Here is a 21,230-nt window from a genome sequence, read left to right as displayed (position 1 = left end):
CAAGGACTGTTTTTGCCTGCCCTTTTTCCCCCCCCCCCCCCCCCCCGCCCTTTTAAACGTGTTAATTGGCCTTTAGTCAAAAGATGTTTTTGCCGAACCCTTTAGAAGTGAACGCCAGTCTAAACATTCAAGCATTGTATATATTCGAGCACTTTATCTGGGGTGATCTTCAGAAGTGTGGAGCAGCTACAGCAGCAAATCTGCTTGAGCACCTCCTGCAGTCTGGAGCTTTGGAAACCCGTCTTGGTTGTGTTTTCGGTGTCAGCAGTTGCCCTGCTCTCGGTGGCTTTCCTTTCTCTGTTGTCAGCTTTGGGAGGGAGCAAACTTGAAGCAGGAGGAGAAGATAAGCGGAGGCTGAAATTAATATTTAAGCACTTCTAGATTTATTTAACTGACAAATAAAATAGCCGCTTGATTTCTGTGGGAGGAGCGTTTGCCAGAGCCTTGCCAAATACTCCAAAAAAGGAGCTGGAAAATGTTAAACACAAACCCCGCAACATTTGATGGGAGTTTATTCTGTTGTTTCAGTAGTGACTCATCTCCAGAGTGATCCATCCACTTCACTATGTATGTGTGAGGGGAAAAACCACCCCCGACAAAGGTTTCAGAGCCACCTACAAAATGCAATGTCCTGTTCAATTATTAGTTAAAGCATCTGAGTATCTTAAGCCTGTTGGCAATTTTGAGAGTTGTGCTGGCAAAAGATGTTTGCAGTCAAATCTTGTTCACTTTTTGTTAAACATCCTATATTTTTAAGAGTGTGGGACAAGAAAGAAATGGTAGGTATGGACAGAGGAAGAAATGGTAGGTATGACTTTCTTTTTCTGGATGGACAGGATTGTTGGTTTTGAAACCTCAGGGGTTGTTAGGACGTCACTTTTTCCCTTCTGTACATCACATCTTTGGCTAACTGACCTGAAAATTAGAGATCAGCATTTCAGCACGTTTGTTAAATGCTTCACTTCCTGCGGCGGCCGTTCAGAAAGCTGAAGGCTCCGGACTCTTGCCCCTGCTCATCGTCCTCCGAAGGCAACAATGAGTACAAAAACAGGAAAGGGGAATGATAAAGTGTGGGAATAAAGCGAGTGTTGAATTAGCAATGCCAGAAGGAAACGGCTTTCTGACAGCAGCCTTACTTCTGGTGAAAAGTAAACCGGAGGTGAACTGACTTAAAATACTTCTGAAAATGGAGTTCTCTGTCTTGTCAATTTTTTCTGTGACCTCTTTCTATGATTTTTTAATGCAATAAAGTAGAAAGAATGCCCATTGTATTGACTGGATACTGGCATTAGTCTTTTGGCAAACACCTACATAGTATATACGGACTAAATTATCTAAAGGGCTTGTTAGCATATCATCTGCATGCAAAAGAAAGTGATGGTGGTGGAGGCTTCTTAGAAATCGAGTGAAGGACTCTGGCTCCTGTGTGTTGTGCTTCTGCATGTGAAAGCTGCTGCTTTTTCCTTCAACCCTATTTCTTTTTCCTTTTATCGTTCCCCAGATATTGTGCAAATTGATGGAGTGATATGGTTTTGTTTTGTTTTTTTTTTTCCAGAATGTTCCCCCATGGAATTGCTAGAAAAATAGAACTGTATTATATGGCAAAATGTAGCATGGGATGTGAAAGCCTGTTACTGCTTTACTGCTTTTCCAGAGCCGCAGAGCCTGTCGCAAGGGTTTGGGGGGACTCTCTTGATTCATCAGATGTTGCACGTGCTCCTTTCGTGTAGGTGCCGGGTGGTCAATGCAGATGTACTTTTGACTCTTCCACGTGGCACTAACGTTTCCCTCTTCAAGAGCAGCGTAATGCCAAGAATGTGCAGTGTCCTTTGGCTCTTCATGTTCAAATGAGTCAACCCATAAATCAAGAGCACCATGGTTAATGAGTCCACCTTGAACGTTTTGGGGGGAGGAGGGCATCTTGCGAATGCTGAGAACAGTGTCAGCCTTGGTCAGGGACCTGAGGAAACTGAGACAGGGCTACCACATAATTTTTTTTGCTGTTTTCCGGTTTCACATTTCAACTGGAAAAACCCCCTTGAGCACAAAACTCCAAAACTTTTGGAAAAGGTTGTGTGGGTGAGAAGAAATTACTACGGCAATTCCTTCCTAAAGGGAAACGTCATCCAGGGGTCCTGCTCCAGGCTTGTTCACTGTGAGCATGGTAGTTTTATGTGCTTGTCTCCAAGCAAGGAAGAGCCGAATTATGGGATGTGGGCACCTGTGTATCTAAGCCTTCAGAGCTTGTGATGGAGTAATGAACAGTGAGATCCTAAGGGTAGTACACGAGAGAGGAGGGTATTTAACTAAAAGTCTTGGAAGTAAAACCACTCAACATATGTCCTGTCTGTCTTTTGATGTTGGTCTGGTCCTGTGCAGAAGATTTCCTAAAGATCTGCACAGTGATACAGGCAGGGATTATTTTAGAAGCAGCATGATAGAAATTAGGGTCAAGTGTTGTATTCGACTGCAGTTTGACATGTATTAAAATAATATAATATGTCCTAAATAAGAAACATTTTCTAACAAAATGAACCATTGGGAATTATGGTAAACGTATGGAAAGCTGTGAAATTATTTATTAGGAACAGTGTATCCTCTGTGTTTGCAAAAAGAAGTCCTGTTTTTAGCAAGGGAAAGATGTATTTACATGAAGATCAGCATGATTTAATGGTTACCAACTGATTACAAGGGAGCTTTCTTTAATAAAATAGCTGTCAGTAAAAATGGAGATGATGATTTGGGTTGCCTCACTGAGAATTTACATTACCTGAATTTAAGTGTATCCTACTTTGTGCAGAAACTGTAATGATTTCTGCCATGTCCTTATCAGCTGTGGAGAAGATTGAGTAGGTTGGAGGTAAATTCAGTATTTTCCTGTCCAGCCCCAGGTGTCCGTCTCTTTGCCAGGAGACTGAAACAGGGTGCCTTCTCAACTTGTGGATATGAAGTAAGCCTCCAAAGCCAGTCCTCTTCCCACAGCAGCCAGTGGAAGATGTGCTTTGGAAAAGGATTAGGTCGTTGTTACTTTTTGTTTTCCTTTTTCTTTTCATTGTTTTCTCCAGAAAAAATGTCCATTGTTTTTGAGCAGGTCTTTTTTTTCTCTGTCATAATTTTTTATGTTGTTGTTTTGAAGGGTTTAAGATACTTTTTTCCCTATTTTATCTTAGGAAAATTTAGTAAGTTGTCCGGCCAATGCTTTTGTGAAGTTCATAGAGAACGTAAAATAGTGGTAGAGCAAAACCATCCACCAGTGAAAAAATATTTCATCTACAGAACAAGCTGTTTCTGAGAAAAGTTGAGTAATGCTTGATTTGATTTTGTTTTGTTTTCCTTTGGTTTCTTGGCTTCCAAATCAGTGTTGAAAAATACCTGCCAACTGCAATTATTTTACTGGAAGCTTAATTCAAGGTCTAATTTTACTGGAAGCCTGAAGGAGGAGAGGAGACCAGAGCTGGAGAATGGCATCTGATGTTGAATGATGGCGATGTCAGACATACTTAAGATAAACGAAGTTGCTGTTAATAAAATAAACACACAATGCTGCTTTTGGCCCAACGTGGTGAACAGACTCTACGGAAGTACTCGTAGCAAGCTGGCCATTTCGCTGCTGGTCCAAAAGCCTTTGCTGGTGGTTTTGGTCATCTTTCACCAGAACCTCTTGGCACGCGTGTAACTTTGAGCCCTCAAGCTGATTGTGGTTGAAGTGTGTGTGTTTAAGTGCTTTGGCTGAAAAGAAAACCAGTACTATTCTGATAAGGAGATTGAAAGTATTAAGTTGCTTTAAATACTAACTTTCCTTAGTGGGATTCAGGTTTGCTGTTTCCCATTGTTAAAAACTCACTGTCGTGCTGGTATTTCTCTGTCAGGGAACCTCCTGAAGCGATTCCAGCATTTCCAGATGGGTCTGCTAACGCCTTAATTGTCCAAGTTTTCTCTTAAGGAGGAGAGAAAGGGGGCGGGAGGGGGGAGCAAATTTTTGGAGTGAATCAACCCAAAGAGCAGGCTCTGCAGGGAAGTATTTAATTTCTTCCACGTTCTCGACTTCCTTCCACGGCTGGAGCATCACGGATGTGCAGGCACAAAGAGGTAGTTTCCTGTGAGACAGGTGAGTTACATCTGATGGATTTGTGACAAGTGAAAAACTCCAGTGATTTATCTTCACACCCGAGAGGAATGATTTGAGAGGAAGCATCTCTCATTCTTACAATTTGAGTTTTCTTGATACGATTCTAGTCATCCCTCTGCAGTTCTCCTCCCTGTGTTCAGGGTGGGCTGCATTCATGTTGTGGGTCGCTTCATTGAAAGATCAAACCCCCGTTTCAGACCCTCAAATCTTTCGGTTAACTTTCATCAACAGTTTATGTAGCGTGTGCGCCTTCTGGTTTTGCTATCTGTCACAAAAGCATGTGAGGAGTTTAACTGTGGTACTGAGACTTGCAAAATATTTCTGAAATTGGACAGACGATAAAGGATTGATGCTTCCGATGTGCTTTGTGTGAAGTGTGTACAGAGCAGGCGGGTTGTGGCAGGAGCAGTTAACTTTGTGTTTTAATAGTTTAGGCAAAAACGTTTGGGAACAACACAGTGGGAAACTATTTTCGTGTTGTTCTCGGGGGGAAAAAACCAGCCATCCAGCGTGCACTGGGCAGGACAGTGATGGTGCTTGGAACAACTCAGTTTTGTAGCTCACCATGAGTATGAAGAAGGATGAATAGGTTACATGGGGAAAGGGACTCTCTCCTCCCTCACCTGCTTTTTCTTCAGGGGACAAAACCCCAAACCCATAGTTTTTCTCAATACCTATTGAGAATAAACTTGAAAGGTATTTGTAAACCACAGGGTTTATCTACTTTGGTTAGGCAAATCAACAGAATCTGTTTGGGGAAGGAGCCAGGGAGGGTGTCGCTGCCTTTCTTTTAAACTTCAGGTAAAATCTTAAAATTAGAGGTTGTTGCAAGTCCCCTCCAGTATGTTTCATATAATTTGATATTTATGCACTGAAAGCCTGTCTAGACTCTTACCAGTTGTGTTTATTACATACACCGTCAATCACTGCATGTCTCTCCTTGTCAGTTTGTATATATAAGGTTCATCCTGATCTGTCTGCATCTCCCTCTTCCCCATAAAACTCCCCCGAAAAGGCATACCTTCTTTTCCTCATAAAACTGCTTGTGCCAGGAGCCCTGCAGTGTCTGAGGACCGGTCTTGTCTGTGAGCATGGTACATTTTGCCAGTGCTACAGACTTGCTGCATAGACCTCAACCGACTGGATCTGCTTTTATAAAACCATCTTCTAAGCTCAGGGTGATTCATTGTGTTGAGGGGCTGAAGGCTGATCTATTTTAATCTGGAACCTGCTGCAGTTATGTTTAGTTGTCTGTTTGCCCGTATGTAAAGTGGAGATTGTGGTACCCTCCATCTTCTGAGTAGTACCTTCCATCTTCTGAAAACCACTGCTGATGCCTGAAATGAGCAGCGTTTTATAAGGACTGGATGATAGTACTCATAGTGTATATCGTTAAACCTTTTTTGAGTTTTCTGGTGGGTTCACCAGAAGTAAAATTAGTTTTAATGGGAATTGCAAATCGTCTTCTGTTTGTCCTTGTGCTAGTATTTGTTTATCTTCTGCTTTATATTTTAATGATAGGCTTTTTGGAGGAGATTGCTCTTGCTCCGTGTTTACACAGTGTCCAGCACAGTAGGATTGTTTCCCATGCTACTCCTACGTACTACAGATATTTAAGTAATAATGAAATTGCATGCGGCACTCTCTCCTCTCCTACACACACTGCTTTAAACCGTTCAACTCCTCCCCTCACCTGTCTTACCTGAAACCCTGTGAATTGTGCCTAGGATTGTTTTGAGCTTGTTAGAGCTCTCTGCTGCCTGTTTGGTAACAAGAAGCACTGTTTACTTATGTACCAGTAAATCCTCTATATTAAACAGGAGCAGAAGCTGTTTTCTGTGTTCTGAGGACTTCAAGAAAACTTGAATAACAAACAATTTTCCCCTTTTCTAAACGCTGAAGTATTTACTTCTTGTCTTAATCTTGCAGAGACATCCTTCACAGAACGTGTGTTTAAGAAAGAGGCGAATCCAAAATCTGTAGACAAGGGATTAGAAAGTCAAATCCCAGTTTGGAAGGAAGATATTATTTGTTCTATGTGTTCGCACTTGTTTACAATAGGCGCAGCATTTGGGTTTTGTCTATCCGTTGCTGCTTCTGGAAGTACTTTGCATATTTAATTAATGGTTTCACATTTGAATTATTCCTCAACAAATTCTTTCTTCCCATTATTGGTCTCTTTTCTTCTGCGGTCATCTGGAACTCTTCTTTCAAGTACAAGAATTAAGCAAACGCTGGAGATGATGTTTCTGCAGACATTTGTGAATGCAGCATGCACAGCATTAAAAGGCTGAACAACTGCACGCAGTTCTCAATCGGTTTCTTAATAGTTGTATGAATGTCAGTCCTTCTGGGACCGAGTACTGCGAAACGTAGCGTGTTGCCCTGCACATCCACGTAGAGGCTTCTGCAGGAGCTTGTTTAATTTCAAATATCATTGACCCGCCTGGCACTGCTTTTCAGATTGTCGTCTGTAGTGTTGAAATGAAATATCTTATTGCCAGTGCATTTGAATTATACAAGATGCTGGTTTCAGGAGTGGCTGAAAGTAAAGGCTGATAGTGAGAACTATATATATATATCTACATATATTTTTTTTCTTAAGGAAGTATTTTCCTTCCTTTACTTATAAACAAAACAAAACACATGCACACGAAAGGGGAAGATTTTATTTGCTTTTTGGCACTGGAAGCCTACCAAAGCAGTGATAATTGGCTTTATTGACTTTTTTTTCCCCTCTGATTGGAAGCAACACAATTTTTTTTTTCCTCTGATTGTGTTAAGATTGTGCTCTGTGAGCGTTACACTGCCTTTCTCGTCCTGACCCATGGAAGAGCAGATTTCCCTGCCGCTGGATGTGTTTTCCCTGTCCTTTGCTGCCTGTCTCTGTCACAGCCTCGGGCGCAGTTTTCCTGATCCGTTGCTCCTTGGTGCTGCTACGCTGTGTGTTTGATGGTCCTGGTTCCAGCTGTGCAGTACAGGTAGTTCATGGTAACCATTCTTGTTTATATGAGGGACAGGACTCTTGGAGCATAAATCCATGATCCCGACTAGCCTGGTATTAGGATTTCCCAGTGCAGGCTGATAAATGTGTCGTCGTGACCTGGACGCACATCTCTGCATCTTCATTTGGAGTCACAGCTCATGAAACTGAACTCATTGATTTTCAAAAAATACATAAGAGAATGAGGAAGGCATCTAAGAGGAGGTGTCCCCAGCTGCCTCCAGGGAAGGCATCCTCATAGTCTTGAAAAAGCTGTTGGCCAAAACTGTCTTGTGTTTCTTGAGTAAAAGGGAGAAGTGCCAGGATGCCCTTGTGAGTCCTGCCAAGGATGCACAAACCTTCCTCTATTCCAGATCATCTTTTTACCAGGAGTACCCTGCAATAAAATACTTGTATAGTTTTTAAGTTAATAAAAGGCAGACCATAGAGTTAAGATTGGTGGAGTTTTCTCCTCAGTTGGATTTTAACGTTGCTGAATTACAATAGCATCCATTATTAAGCATGCTTTTGCAGCCTGCAGTCATTTTTCTTCATCGAATTCCATGCTTGTAGAATATGTATAAACACAATATTGTCATTAATGATATGAGTGGTGTCCTAAATATCTTCACACACTGTTTTTGTACGTCAAAAATGTTAACCTTCATTTCAGAGGTCTGATATTTCTTTAGCAAGAAAATAATTGAACGGTATGGGAACATGCTCTCTCTAAATACTGAAGGGATGCTCTGTTGTAAAAGAAACTCAAGTGCATGATAAACAGCTGCAGGCAGATGTATTTTTTAATTTAATAGAATACTCACTTGAATGTTTTCCCGAGGGAGCGCCGCTTCAGTGAGCATGTTGGTTGACTCGTAAGAATTAAAACAATTCTATCGGAAAGGAAGCACTATAGGATGTCATGTTGAGTGGGGATGTTGAAAAGTGTGTGTGAGTATTTGAATTTTTTGGATATGGATTTGCTGCTATAGTAAAGTTTTGGATGAGGTAGAAAATTAAGGTAATCCTTGATCAGGTGAATAAAAGTACAGTAATGGGTGTTTATGTAGTCTAGGCCATACTTCTTTTTAGAAGTTTGAAAAACTGAAGGTGATTTTGATTTGCTCTATTTCTTACCATTTCCTTTGCCAAATAAACATTTTAAAAGCTATTAAATAGATTAATATACTGTCCTCTTCTCTGAATTTCATAACCTCCGCTACTTCAAGACATACATTTTTCGAGTGAATCTGAGCCTTATGCTTTTGTGAGCATTTGGGATACAGGAAATATTGAACCCTAAAATGTTTTGGGTTTTTTGGTTTTTTTAGAAGTTAGAAAGTTAGGAGTATTTTCCTCCCTCTCCGTTTGTTCACCAAACCCCATTACTGCTGGCAGCGAACACTTCTTGCTTGTGCTTAGAATCCAAATGCTGCCGTCGCAGTTCCTGAATGGGCTCGTACCCCAGCTTTTGAGGTAGCTTCAGGAATTTGGGAAGACCTTTAATTTGCAATTTCAATTTATCATTGTCTATGCAGAGCTTTTATTCTCTAGTCTGCTTTCCTGTTACATGTTTACTTTTCACAACTGGCTGTGCAGTTGAAGTTATGGCTGTTTTGTAAAGGGTGGGGGAGTTGGTTTTGTTTTGGCTTCTTTTCTGAAATATAAAGTATTTTTACAAGTGGATGATGGGCTGAAAAATTCTTGTATGTTTCATATGCAATTATATCTCTATATAGGGCAGACTAGTAATCTTTGCAGAATCACAGTTTACTACATCAGCTCCGAAATCTTCATTATTTCCAGTAAAAGTTGTGCCCCTTAAATGTCAGCAGTGATAACCGATTTGGTCATTATATTAATGGTAATTGTTGACTATATAATCTCATACTTTTTGGCTCATGAGAGATTATTTATAAAGCATAATGAATACACTGTACTATCATGATGCCTGGTAAGTATAATTTTAAGACGCTATATGTTAAAATGTGTTTTATATAATTTTTTAAGAAGCTATGTTAAAATGTGTTTTACTTAGTCTGCTAAAGCTTACTCTTATTACAGTTTACTGTTTGCATTGCAGTAGCATTGTCACCTTTAACTGCTCCCCAGCTCTTTGCTCATCTTCAAGAATACCTGGGATTTTACAAGCTGAACAGGACATGATACTTTTCCCCCGAAGAATTTCTACTGCAAGCTTTTTTCTTGGCAGAAACCCAGCTTTTTCTTAAAAATTGTATCTGCACTTATACAGTGAAAAAAGCTACAAATTTTTCTTGATCTTTTTGTCCAAGTACTAATTATATAATTTGTATAAAAACATCAGACTTCAAATGCAGCATATTGCTGTTTTAAAGGATAAATGTAGCGTACTTTTTTTTTAAAATGCCATTTAAAAAACCTCATAAGTGAACGGGTCTAGCATGTATACAATTCTGTAAGAACATCATTCCTAGGATAGCCAAATCCCTAAAGCTTTAAGCCTCTCTTTGATCCAAGGCATTAGCGGAGATTTCCGTTTTTGCATGGCAAATTTTCTGGCTGTTAAGGATGCACGGAGGAACCATGTTTTCATGGGAGAAGTGTCATGTAGGCGTAATACTGCTCCCAGTCCTGCTCCATGTGCATGGTCCTCTGCACTGGTTTGCACAAGCCCTTTCAAATAGGTTTGAACATTGCTCTCGAACTCAGAGGAGAGCCCTTTCGCTGTTTAGTTGCTCAAGAAGATAAAAGCCCATCTATTTGATGACACAGGCTGTCACCTACAAACCGAGCTAAGCGTTGAAGCAACTTTATTAACGCCGAAGATTTACAATGCAGCCGTTTATAGGGGTCAGTGCTAGTCAAACACCTTCGGGTGGCATCACAAGGAAACGTATCTCATGTCACAAGGTTGGATCGGAGGCTCTCTGATGAAGGCAAGGTTTTTCTTCCCCTTCGGTGAAACATTTAAAGTATTTTTGGGTAATATAATTGGCTGCAAAGGGACAGTATTTTTGGGTAATATAATTGGCTGCAAGGGGACTCATAGAATCATTTAGGTTGGAAAAGACCTTTAAGATCATCGAGTCCAACTGTAAACCTAACACTGCCAAGTCCACCACTAAACCATGTCCCTAAGTGCCACATCTACACATCTTTTAAATACCTCCAGGGATGGTGACTCAACTACTTCCTCGGGCAGCCTGTTCCAATGCTTGACAACCCTTTCGGTGAAGAAATTTTTCCTAATATCCCTAAGTCCTGGTGGAATTACTCTCTTGCCCATGTTGTGTTAGAAGAGGGAAGGTTTAGGTTTGGTGAGTTTTACAGGGTATACAGACTTTTATAGAGAAAGTCCACCATGTAATAACCCATGCTATGGTAAGTGTGGTTGGTCTCTCATCACATACCTTGTGAGGATGCTTCTAGGAGAACAGTTTGATTGTGGTGAAAGCTATGGTGAGAAAGGCTGCAGAGACACCAAGAAGGGGATTTTCAGGTGCAAGGAGAAAAATCAAACGTGAAATAAGAAGAGATGTGGCATTAGTGATATTAAGAAGAATAGAAGATAGATGTTTTGTAAGCCAACAATATCTGTATGTAAGATAAGGACTGACTTGTATCAGCCGTTTACACAATTCAAATTGGTACTTACAGTATAAATACTGTGACGTGCTTGTAGCATCTCTTCTGGTGATGATTGTGAGCAATGCAAGAATGGCATCAGAGTTGGGGTTTGGCTGTCCAGTGAGCGGTGGCATTTAGGGAAGCTTTCTCTCAGGCCAGAGCTATTTTAAATTTAAAACCAAATGATAAAATAGCATCGGGCAAAAGAAATGCTCGAATAAAGAAGAGGAACTGTCTCAAAGGATTATCAAAACCATCATCAGCTGTTTTCATGTATCCTTCAAGAGCTTCAGAAGAGGCGTGGATGTGGTTGGCTGGCACAGAGCTGCAGTCCCAGTCTGACCTCTCTTCTCCTCGGGCGATTGCGTGGGAGGTAAGCTGGGGTAGGTCTGGTTAGCACAGGAGGTCAGTGTTTTAACTTGATCTCATTCAGTGGTACAGTTGCTCTTCATCTTTATTGTACGTCCCCAAATCAGCATCCTTTGTTAGAAAGTCATTGGTACTGTACCTGATGAAATGAGGCAAGTTACTTTGACATTTGTGGTTGTTAAAACCCAATCTTGTAAATAATCTACTTCCAATAGGCCCTTACAGTCAGAGCAGCTGCAGCTCTCCATCTGCAGGTGAGAATCAAGGAGGTCCTTGGTGAATATTTCTTCATCTTTCGGAAGGGCTGTTGTTGGTAGAGACTAAAGCAAAGAAATTCAAGATTGTAAAACATGTGCGCTCAGAGACAAATATTTTTAGGTGCGGAGAGAAGTTGTGTGAGAACATCCCATCAAACTCCACGTGTTCTTTTCTTATCTAAAGCAAGAAAACAAGATTCTGCTCAGCAGATGAGAGCAAAATTTAAAGCAGGGGTAAAAACAAACAAGAAAAAACCTTTACTCCTTTTTTTTTTTTTATGATTTCAAGTTGAACTACTCTCCCACTGTTTTGCTAGAAGTAACTGTTTGTTAGTTTATTTTCTGCAAGGGATAGGATAGATAATATTTATGAATGGCATGAGCAAATTTTTTTTTAAATTTTATTTTTCATGTGTGTTTTTTCCATCCACTGTAATGTGAAGCTCTAACAGTAGAAGCCTACAATTAGGTAAGGATATTAGTAGTATCTGAACTTTCTGTAGAATAGTTCTTTACTGTAGGTTTCTCAGCATGTGTACTTTGTGCTTGTCTCCTGCTTTAATGTCTTTGGCAGTGTACAGTGTGAAAAGTTTTGTTTTGCATAATAAGGATATTGTCAGTGTGTAACAAATGCTTAGTTTTTAATGAAAAAAATTTCCAAGTAATACAATGCTAAAAGCAGCACTCTTCGTAGCAGATACCAAACTGATGCTCCTGGACAACTGTCTTTTAATTAAAACCCATATTATTATTAGTTGCAACCAAAGATATTTGCTCTGTTGCAAGACATGTCTTGACACTTGAATCTGATGCTCAGCCAGCCTGTTAAATATATTTAACAGTACTTTATATTTTTAATCTGATGTTTGAAAACAGCGTGGCAAGTGTAATCCTAATAAGGTGTGGTTATTTCTTTGCTTGGCATAGCGCAACTGGAATTTTGCTGTGATTTCATGGCTTTTTCTTAACCTGAACCATCAGAACACAACTCAGCAGAGGCTGCTGGCTGTTGCTTGGTATCAAGAAGCAATTACGTAAATTTGAAGGCTTGGGTTGTTTCTGTCAAAAAGGAAGTTTCCCAGGTTTACTGAAAATTCATCTTGAGTCGTTGCAAGTCCTCTGGCTAGGGAGTTTGACGTGCACATGTTGCAAGGGTTATTGGCTCTTCCTCCCGTTTTTCCTATCCTACAAGCATTTCTTCACATCCCGTTGGAAGAAAGCTGCGGAATAATAGAATATCCTACTTACTCTAATTTAAAGTGCCATACAGTATTATTATTCAGGGAGGGAGGTCTCATTCGGATTAATATTAATCAAGGTCACTTGAGGTTTAAGTTAAAGGCAATACATAAATATAGCTTTTATAATTATAGGAAGTATTTGCAACAATTTGGAAAATTATTTTTAAAAATGGTGTTAGGATAATTAACAGAAAAATGGTTTTAAAGCTTGGCTTACAATAACTCTGGAAAGCAATTTTGATGTTTAAGAGGACGAGAGATGTTCTCTGTCCTCGAAAGCAGCCAGCAGAAGCTCTAGCACAGTGTTGTTAAATCTGTTTATGCTGGGAGAGCCTGGCACCACGGGAGAAAGAAATGAGGTAAGGACAGGCATTTTTAGGAATCTTGTTTTTGAAATACAAAGATGTGTGTATTTGTGCCTTCTAAATATTTTGTTTGGCTCTATAGAGTATATATATGTGTGTGTACATATATATGCACATGCACATATATACACGCATATATTATATATATATATGCACATACACCTTTGAAACATTTTCATGTCAAAGGGAAGGGTGCAGAGAATAACATGAACACATACTCAGAGATGCCTGAAAATGCACCACACGAGACGTGGTGTTGCAGCCTGTGCTGCAGAGCGTGGTGGTCTCTAGCACAGCTTCTGCTCGGTTGCTCATTCATAGCTTGTACTAAATTTGCCTAGTTTTACCTCAGGCAGTTGGAAGATACAAATTTTTCTCTCTGAACCAAGCGTAGAGGTGTCTAGGGAAGCTGAAGATGGCTGGGCTTTTACCTCTAGCAGGCAGTACTTCTTATGAAACATCTAATGAACTTCCATAAAATGTCTAAGGGGAAAAAAAAAAAAAAGCTGATCTAGAGTTTTGCTCCAGAGTTTTTCTAGGCTAAAAAGCCAGTCCGAAATACTCCTTGAAAATAGGAAATTCAGTCAATTCTTACTGTGAGGTAAGTGAAAATGTATGGGCTAGGTGTGTGGGACCAACAGAAGGTGATCCAAGGGGGAAGAATATGTTGCCTTGAGTCTAGGGAAATGGGAGTAAATGTGTAGGAGTCCGGATTGTTTTTCAGTCCTTCTTGCTCTGTTATTTTGATGGAGCCTCCTCATCCAAAATATGATGCCTATTTACAGGGAAAACATCTATTGACAGGGCAACTCATGGAATGGGAAGCTTAGCACTGAGTTGAAGACTTAATGAAGGGATGTTAGCAAGGAGCTGTCTGATAGCATAAGCTGACTGTGTTATTGTTGAAGAATAGAAATTCTTCCCTCTTAAGGAATGCATCTGAATGTGCATATGGGGTCTCTCATGCTAAGCATGAAAAATTAATTTTGGTAAGTGAGATACCCTGGTCTGTAGAAATTGGGGAAGAGGAGTTGCAGCTCATGGGTCTACTAATAGCACACAGCAACAAGGCGCTCGTGGGTTTTTCATCAGAGATTATATAAGAGACAGGCATAATATGCAAGAACTGTCTTGCATGTTATTATGCCACATCATGACAGCTCTTCTAAGTGTTTCCACTGACTAAAACTTGCTATGAAATGGTGCTATGCCTTCAAGAGGGTTTTTTAGAAATTGTGAGAGATCTACTGAATTACAGTGTATCAGGGTGAAGCCTTCTGGTAGTAAGACCAGTTGACTGTTCATGTGTATAAACAAAGTGTGTTTGAGGATGATTGCGAGATATAATCCTGATCGCCAAAAAAAAAAATCTGAGTATCTGTTATATCTCATCTTGCTATACAAATCAATACAAATGAATCTTTTTGTTGTTTTGATTTAGTGGTTTTTTTTATTTTTTTAATTCAGCATGTAGAACTTCCTAGGGTAAATAATGAAATGAAGGTAAGAAATAAAATAAGACGGTGCTGATGTACCTTTACGTGTTATTTTCTGTCACATTTTCACAGTGTTTTGTTTACCGAATCCCAACGATACGTTGTCATTGAGCTGTCTACAGTAAAGCCCGGGTCACAGTTGTACGTTTTTCCTTCTAATCTGTGTTACCTTGTGCTTGTCAAGATAAGTTTATTCCACTCTCAGGCAGCTTGATTGTCTGGCTTTTCTCTGGCCCTTTGGGGTTCTGCACTTTTCTCTAGTCTTGATTAATTTGCACAGTTTAGTGCCACCCATCATGTATAGCTCTTCCCTGGCCACTCTTTTCAGGAGTTGTGGTTTAGCCCATCTCTGTATTTAATGAAGAATGCTGATGTGGGGTTTTGTTGTGTCTTGGTTTCATCAGGGATAGAGTTAATTTCCTTCCTAGTAGCTGGTACAGTGCTGTGTTTTGGATTTAGGATGAGAACAAAGTTGATAACACACCGATGTTTTAGTTGTTGCTAGGTAATGCTTATGCTAGTCAAGGACTTTTCAGTTTCCTATGCTCTACCGACTGAGAAGGCTGGAGGTGCACAAGGAGCTGGGAGGGGGCACAGCCAGGACAGCTGACCCCAACTGGCCAAAGGGACATTCCATACCATCTAGTGTCATGCTCAGTACATAAACTGGGGGAAAGCTGGCTGGGGGGGCCGCTGCTCGGGGACTGGCTGGGCATTGGTCGGCAGGTGGTGAGCAATTGCATTGTGCATCACTTGCTTTGTGTAGTATTATTATTATATTGCTATTATTATTTTATTTCAATTATTAAACTGTTTTTATCTCAACCCATGAGTTTTCTCACTTGCGCTCTTCCAATTCTCTCCCCCATCCCACCGGGGGCAGGAGGGGAGGAGTGAGCGAGTGGCTGTGTGGTGCTCAGTTGCCGACTGAGGTTAAACCACAACATGTTGGTTGGTTTTTTGGGGTTTTTTTCAGTATTGAAGTTTATTACTACGTGATTGGAGGGGAATTAATGAAGACTAAACGAAGGCAGGCAAGCTGTAGGACCACTCAGCTCTCTTCAGTTAGGCTCTTGCTCTGGAGTGTTCCTGGAGGAGTCATTTCCTTGTGCTGACATTCAAGGAAGCCTTTTGAGGGTAAACTTGCCCTTGTGAAGATCTCCCTCTTCTCCTTTTCCCTCTTCTCCCTGTGGCAGACCAGGTGACTTTCTAAGGTTCCTTCCAAGCCACTTGCCAGGGTTCTGCAATAAAGTCCCTCCAAGATGCTGTCACTGGCTTTTGAACGTTCAAATAACAGTGACGTTTTCTTTATCCAAAGAAACTAAGCACATTGACTTCTGTGACTGAAGCTAGGTTAAAATTTTTTGATTTAACGTGTTTCTCTAGTTGTTTTCAAACACTATCATTAACTCTGATTTCAAACAACTTGTAAAGCTGATTGATCTGTAATTTTCAAGATCGTGCCAGAGCTTTTCTCACTCCTTCCTTTAGCTGGTTTGGCTGGAAAAGGGAATATTTTTCCCCGGTAAATTTTGAGTAAATCAAACATTTAGTGTTCTTGCAAACTGAGGAGTAGGAAAATGGCACGGGCATGCTATACACCTCAAACACTGCCTGTAATATACCCATTAGCTACCAGCTGCGCAGCAGATGAGAAGCGATTGGGGCAGTGTATTTATTTTATGTATTCAGTTTTATTTGTTAAAATAAACAGAATTTGTTCCTGCTGGAAGTGAGGTTCCTGCTTGCAATCTGCTTGCCTGTTTTGGAGCCCCTTGTTTTGATTCCCAGATGTGCCATCCCATGTCATTGATATTCTGCGAGGGTGCATGGCCGCTCGCAGGGATTGAAATCCTTGGGGCTTGGGGGGGAGCTCGCCAGCCTGGGCAGGCTTTTTACTCGCAAACCACCGAGGAAAGCAGGGTGCCACGGTGAAAATACAAAAGTGGTGGATGTTATAATGTAAAAATCGGATTACCTGCTCCCCTCCTTCTGAAGAAGTCTGCTGTACTCTGAAATAGTAGGCTTGGTTTTTATACACAAATAAAAGATCTGTTAATGTCCTTCTCTGAGTCTGTACTTTAGCTTACATAAAATCAGATCCTTTTTTTTTTTTTCCCCTAATAAGGCACTTAAGCAGCCTTAAATGAAGGTTAATGTTCCATTACACTTTTATCAGTTACGTTATAAACTGAAATGCGCTGGTCACATACAGATTGATCTTCTGTGTCAAATAATAGCAAAAATCGATATTTTAATTTTTTTTTTTAAATCTCTATATCTACAGAAACACTTGTTTTATTGAGTCTCTCTTTGGGGATCCATGTATGCTGTGGAAGTGGGTTGCCCAGAGTGAAGACGTGAAGCCACTAGTAAGCCTAGCTTTAAACCCTGGGCTATGTGAGCATCCACATCATTCCTCCTGTCGCATTTTAGCTTGACATTATCATTTGTCCTTTGAATTCAGAGGCCTGTATAAGATTTTTTTTTTTTTTTTTTTTTTTTTTCCTAAAAAGAGAGGAGAAACCAAGCTGATAGGGTTACAGCTTCCGTTGCAGCTGGTACCGTCTGTGCATGCCGGCTGGCAAACGCCCGAGGAATTGCTGTTCCTGGTTTTGCATCTTGGCTGTATTTAAAGTTTGATCTCTGGTGCTTTCTCAGAAACTTTTTTTGGGATGCTTGGAGGGAGTTGTTGGCATTTGAGTAATGAAATCCAAGCGGCTGCTTTGTGTGCCTTCGGTATAGAGGCTGAAGGTGATCAAGGCTTCTTTCCCCAGTTTTATTTCTGGGGGGAAATTTCTGCTTTATTTCTTCATTGGGTAGCTGTTGATGGCTGTGCTGCAGCTGGCACAGGCTGACTTAGCCTTACAAAAGTCATCTGAGCGATGTGATTCACGTTAGCTGAGGACCTTGTAAAGAACAAAGTTTCTATGTTTAATTCCTTCACCCTTATACTTTTAATTTCTTTCACTCAACTGGGCTGTCAGAATAAGAGAGTTGCTAAGCAACTTCTTCACTTCTTCCCTTATTGACCTGGTATTTCTCTTCTTCCCTGGTGTTTCTGGGGACTTGAGAGGGTCTCTTCCATCCCGGCAAGCAGTTGATAATTCCCATAATCTTGCTGCGAGGAGGCGGGATGGTATTGGTAACACAAAGCTGATTTCACCTAATTCCTTATCAAAATTGCTTCTCGTGCTGTTTCATTTCCTCATGAGCTCATACGGCAGGTTTCAAACCAAGCTTTCCTTGCTCTAGCTGCAGTTAAAGCACTTTTGCTTTTGCTCTCTGCACCGCAGTGCTGTGGGGACTCAGTGTATTGAAAAACCTCTCCAGGGGTGGTGATGGCAGTGTCATAAATAGGTTTTATCGCACAGCAAAATAACGTGATGAGGCAGTGTTATGTTACGGCAAGCTGTTCATCAAAAAGGAAAGTGAAATGATTTCCCCGCAGAATGTCCTGATTTTTGTATTCTTGGTTTTAAGCTTTACAGTATATTTGGTAAACCTGAGCACTTAGACTTTGCTTCTCTTTTAGCAAAGGGACAGAAAAAAAAAAAGGAAAACGTGGCAATTTAACGTGGCAATTTTTAGTTTTTATTTCAATATATTTTAAAACTTGTTACTCTTCCAAAGAGATGACAGTCACTAAGAGGATTCTCCATGTTGGTGCTGGTACTTTATCATGCCGCTGTAGGAGAAGGTGCAGCTGTGAAGGCCTTTGCACGCAGAACGGCTCTTCTCTCCACATTGTTCTGCACAAAGCCTTGACGAACCAGAAATACTATCTCTGTCCTTGCTCTTTTTTAGCTTCAAGCTCTTGCGTTGATGTTCCGGATTTAGTCTTTGGAGTTTTGAAGATCTGAACTTCACCTTGATGAAGTACGGTTTATTTATGAGCACTGACATATGTATTAAATGATTCACTGTAGATGACAAAACAGTGGCTATTCGTCATGTAATTTTTTAGTTATAAAAAATGTGATTGAAGAGAAACAAGGTGAAGAGAGAAGAACCCTGTTATTCATTTCTGGGGTTGATGCTTTTCCGCTGTCTCTATCCTAATGACATTTTTTGCAGTGGGATGTAGGCACCTGTAAATAATCTGTTAAAAACATAATTGGTAAGTGCTCAGCTACAGTATCGTAATTCAGTTGCGCAGAATTTGCATATAACATGGGGATGGAAAAATACAGTAATACTGACTGAAGGATTTATGGTGTTTTGGTGCTTATCACTCTGGAAGCTGATTTTCATGAGACTGTTTATCAGTTGTCGGGCAACGTATGATTTACGGATGCTATAAATGATGCCAGCATTTACAGTTATGTTGTTTTGAGTTAAATGCTGTTCTAGGGAACTGGACTTGGTTATATGTTTTTTCTTACGAATAACATTGAACCAACTTCCAGTTACAGGCTCCTTGCTCAGCCCTGGCCATCCACATTGATGGGCTTGGGAGGGAGGTGCACAATCTGTGCAGGACCTTGCACGGTGCTGGCTTATACTTGAGGCAGTATAGCTGCACTGTTTAAAAGCAATCAAAAAAGCAATTAAAAGCAATGTGGCGCAATCACATTGTTTTAAAAAAAGCAAGTGTTTTTACTGTGTGGTTTTTTTAGCGTTGCAAAAGGGAAAGCCAAGATTAGAGAGCTGGATGGGACTTGGGTGAGTTATTTAAAAAATTTCCTAGTGCTGCCTTACTTTAAAAAAAAAAAAAAAAAGGAGGGGAAAAAAAAATTACTTAAAAAAAAATCATTAAAAAATGTGCAATGATTTTTGCCGGAGGGAGGATTGCGGCAGACCAGACCCAGGCAGGCTATATGTCTGTGACCAGGTCTCCTGCAAAGGGCTGAGCAACTGTGGTCTGCCTGCCGAGCTTTCCTGGGATTTGAGGATACCATGGGTAAGCTTTCTGTCTGTCCTGCAGGCTGAAGGATTTTTTTCATAGTTGACTAAAACCCGTTTTTGCATTTCAGTTTGGTGGCTGGCTTACTATCAGCTCTGCACCCCAGCAAGAGAGCTTCTTTGGGTGCTTTGCTCTGCCGTGCTTTGCTCTGATGGGAATGGTTTTGTGCCTTTTAAGCTTCTGGTAAACTCTAATTTTGAGTGTTAGCTTTTGGAGAAGTACTACAACTTGCAATAGTTTGACTCCCCCATTTTCCTTTATTTTTTTTTCCCTTATTAATTAATATAAAATTAAATGTTTTTTGTATTTAGTCTCAGTACTGCTTTCCTAACATAATAAAAGCATATCCAAGAGAGCCTGCCTGCTGTTAGCGTTCATAAACTTATTTCGTCTTCTAATTTTAAAAAGAAATCCTTCTCACACTTGAAGCTAAAAGGGGAGAGGAAGGCTATAAGGATATTGCAGAATTTAGTCTCAGGAAAGCAGCTGCTATTTTCCTGTGCAAAAAGCTAAATGTGGGAGTAAAGGGGCCAATGAGCTTAACATTGTACAGCTGCTGGTTGGCTGCCTTTTAACTTTGGATGCAGCTGCGTTGAAGTTTCACTGTTGCAGGGAATTGTGGACCCTGGTCAGTGAAAGGGTCCTGTTGGACCAAGAGCCCCATGTGAGACAGCCTGACCCGGCTGGGCATGGTGAACCTGCAGAGCTGGAGCTGGAGACAAGTCAATAAGTTACTGCAATTAGTCCTTGCTGGACATGAGAAGGGAAATAACAATGAAATAAAGATATAAATGAAGTATAAGCAACACTACATTACCTCTCAAAGTAATAATCATTCCAAGGTTAAAGGCTTTGAGATACATCCCTAAGGAAGATGATACAGCCATATGACATCCTTGTAGAGAGGTTATCAAAAAACCCAAAACAATGCTATGCTGTTGAGTATAAGCACTGTTGAAATGTGACAATTTTCATGTAGTTTCTGCATCAATATCAACAGTAAGTCAAAATATTTTAAGTTTGAAGGTTGCTGAGATAGCTTTAGCAATTCTTTGTGGCTATGTCGGTAGTATGGAGAGGTACATATTGTTCCTTGGCCCCTTATGCTAGCAGCAGTATATAATAACTAAGGCCCCGAAGGTCTTAAAGCATTGGCCATTGAATTGGTAAAGGAGCAATATTTGAGCATTTGAATAATAAAGTAATTGTAAGGAGAGGTCATTGTGGGCAGAAAGAAAAGGAGTCAAAATAGCTCCTGGAGGGCCAGCTCAATTCATCCCACGAGAAAGGAGGCCTGCTCAGAGCGTAGCAGAAGAAACTGGAAAATACTTTTGAATCAGGATTGTCCTTCTGGTCTTGAGATGATGAAAACGGTGCAGTGGGTGAAATTTCCACATGTCTGTGGATGTTGTCCTCTGCCCTTGCATGTGAGTGAGACGCCCAGTGTGGACCAGTGGAGAGCTAGCCTGGGTGATGCATTTGCATCCTCAGAGCCATTACCTGCTCAGCCCCTCCTCAAAGTCAGCCAAGTAATATATACTCACGTCCTTGCTTTTCTAAGTCTTCTCAATCTTTCGTAATCCATATTTCTGTTTTATTCAGGGGACATATATTTCTTTGTTCCACTCTTGCAAATCGAACAGTGTTGCATTAACTTTTCTTCCCATCAGTTTTCTCTTCCTGGGTGAACATCTGCAGAGCTTTAGCATTTTTGGATGTCGGCGCTGGCATATTTTGGCATGGGTTATCTACGAGAGTTATAATCCTGTAGCCATTTCTATTGTTCTGGCAGCACAAGTCTTAAAAAAATTCCTATTACGCTTCAATTCCTACTGATTGTATTCAATGGTATTTGGAACCTTTTTCAATTATTTA

Source organism: Aptenodytes forsteri, unplaced genomic scaffold (genome assembly GCF_000699145.1).
Source record: "Aptenodytes forsteri isolate BGI_AS27 unplaced genomic scaffold, ASM69914v1 Scaffold289, whole genome shotgun sequence".
Lineage (NCBI taxonomy): Eukaryota > Metazoa > Chordata > Aves > Sphenisciformes > Spheniscidae > Aptenodytes > Aptenodytes forsteri.
Note: the sequence above shows the minus strand (reverse complement) of the source record.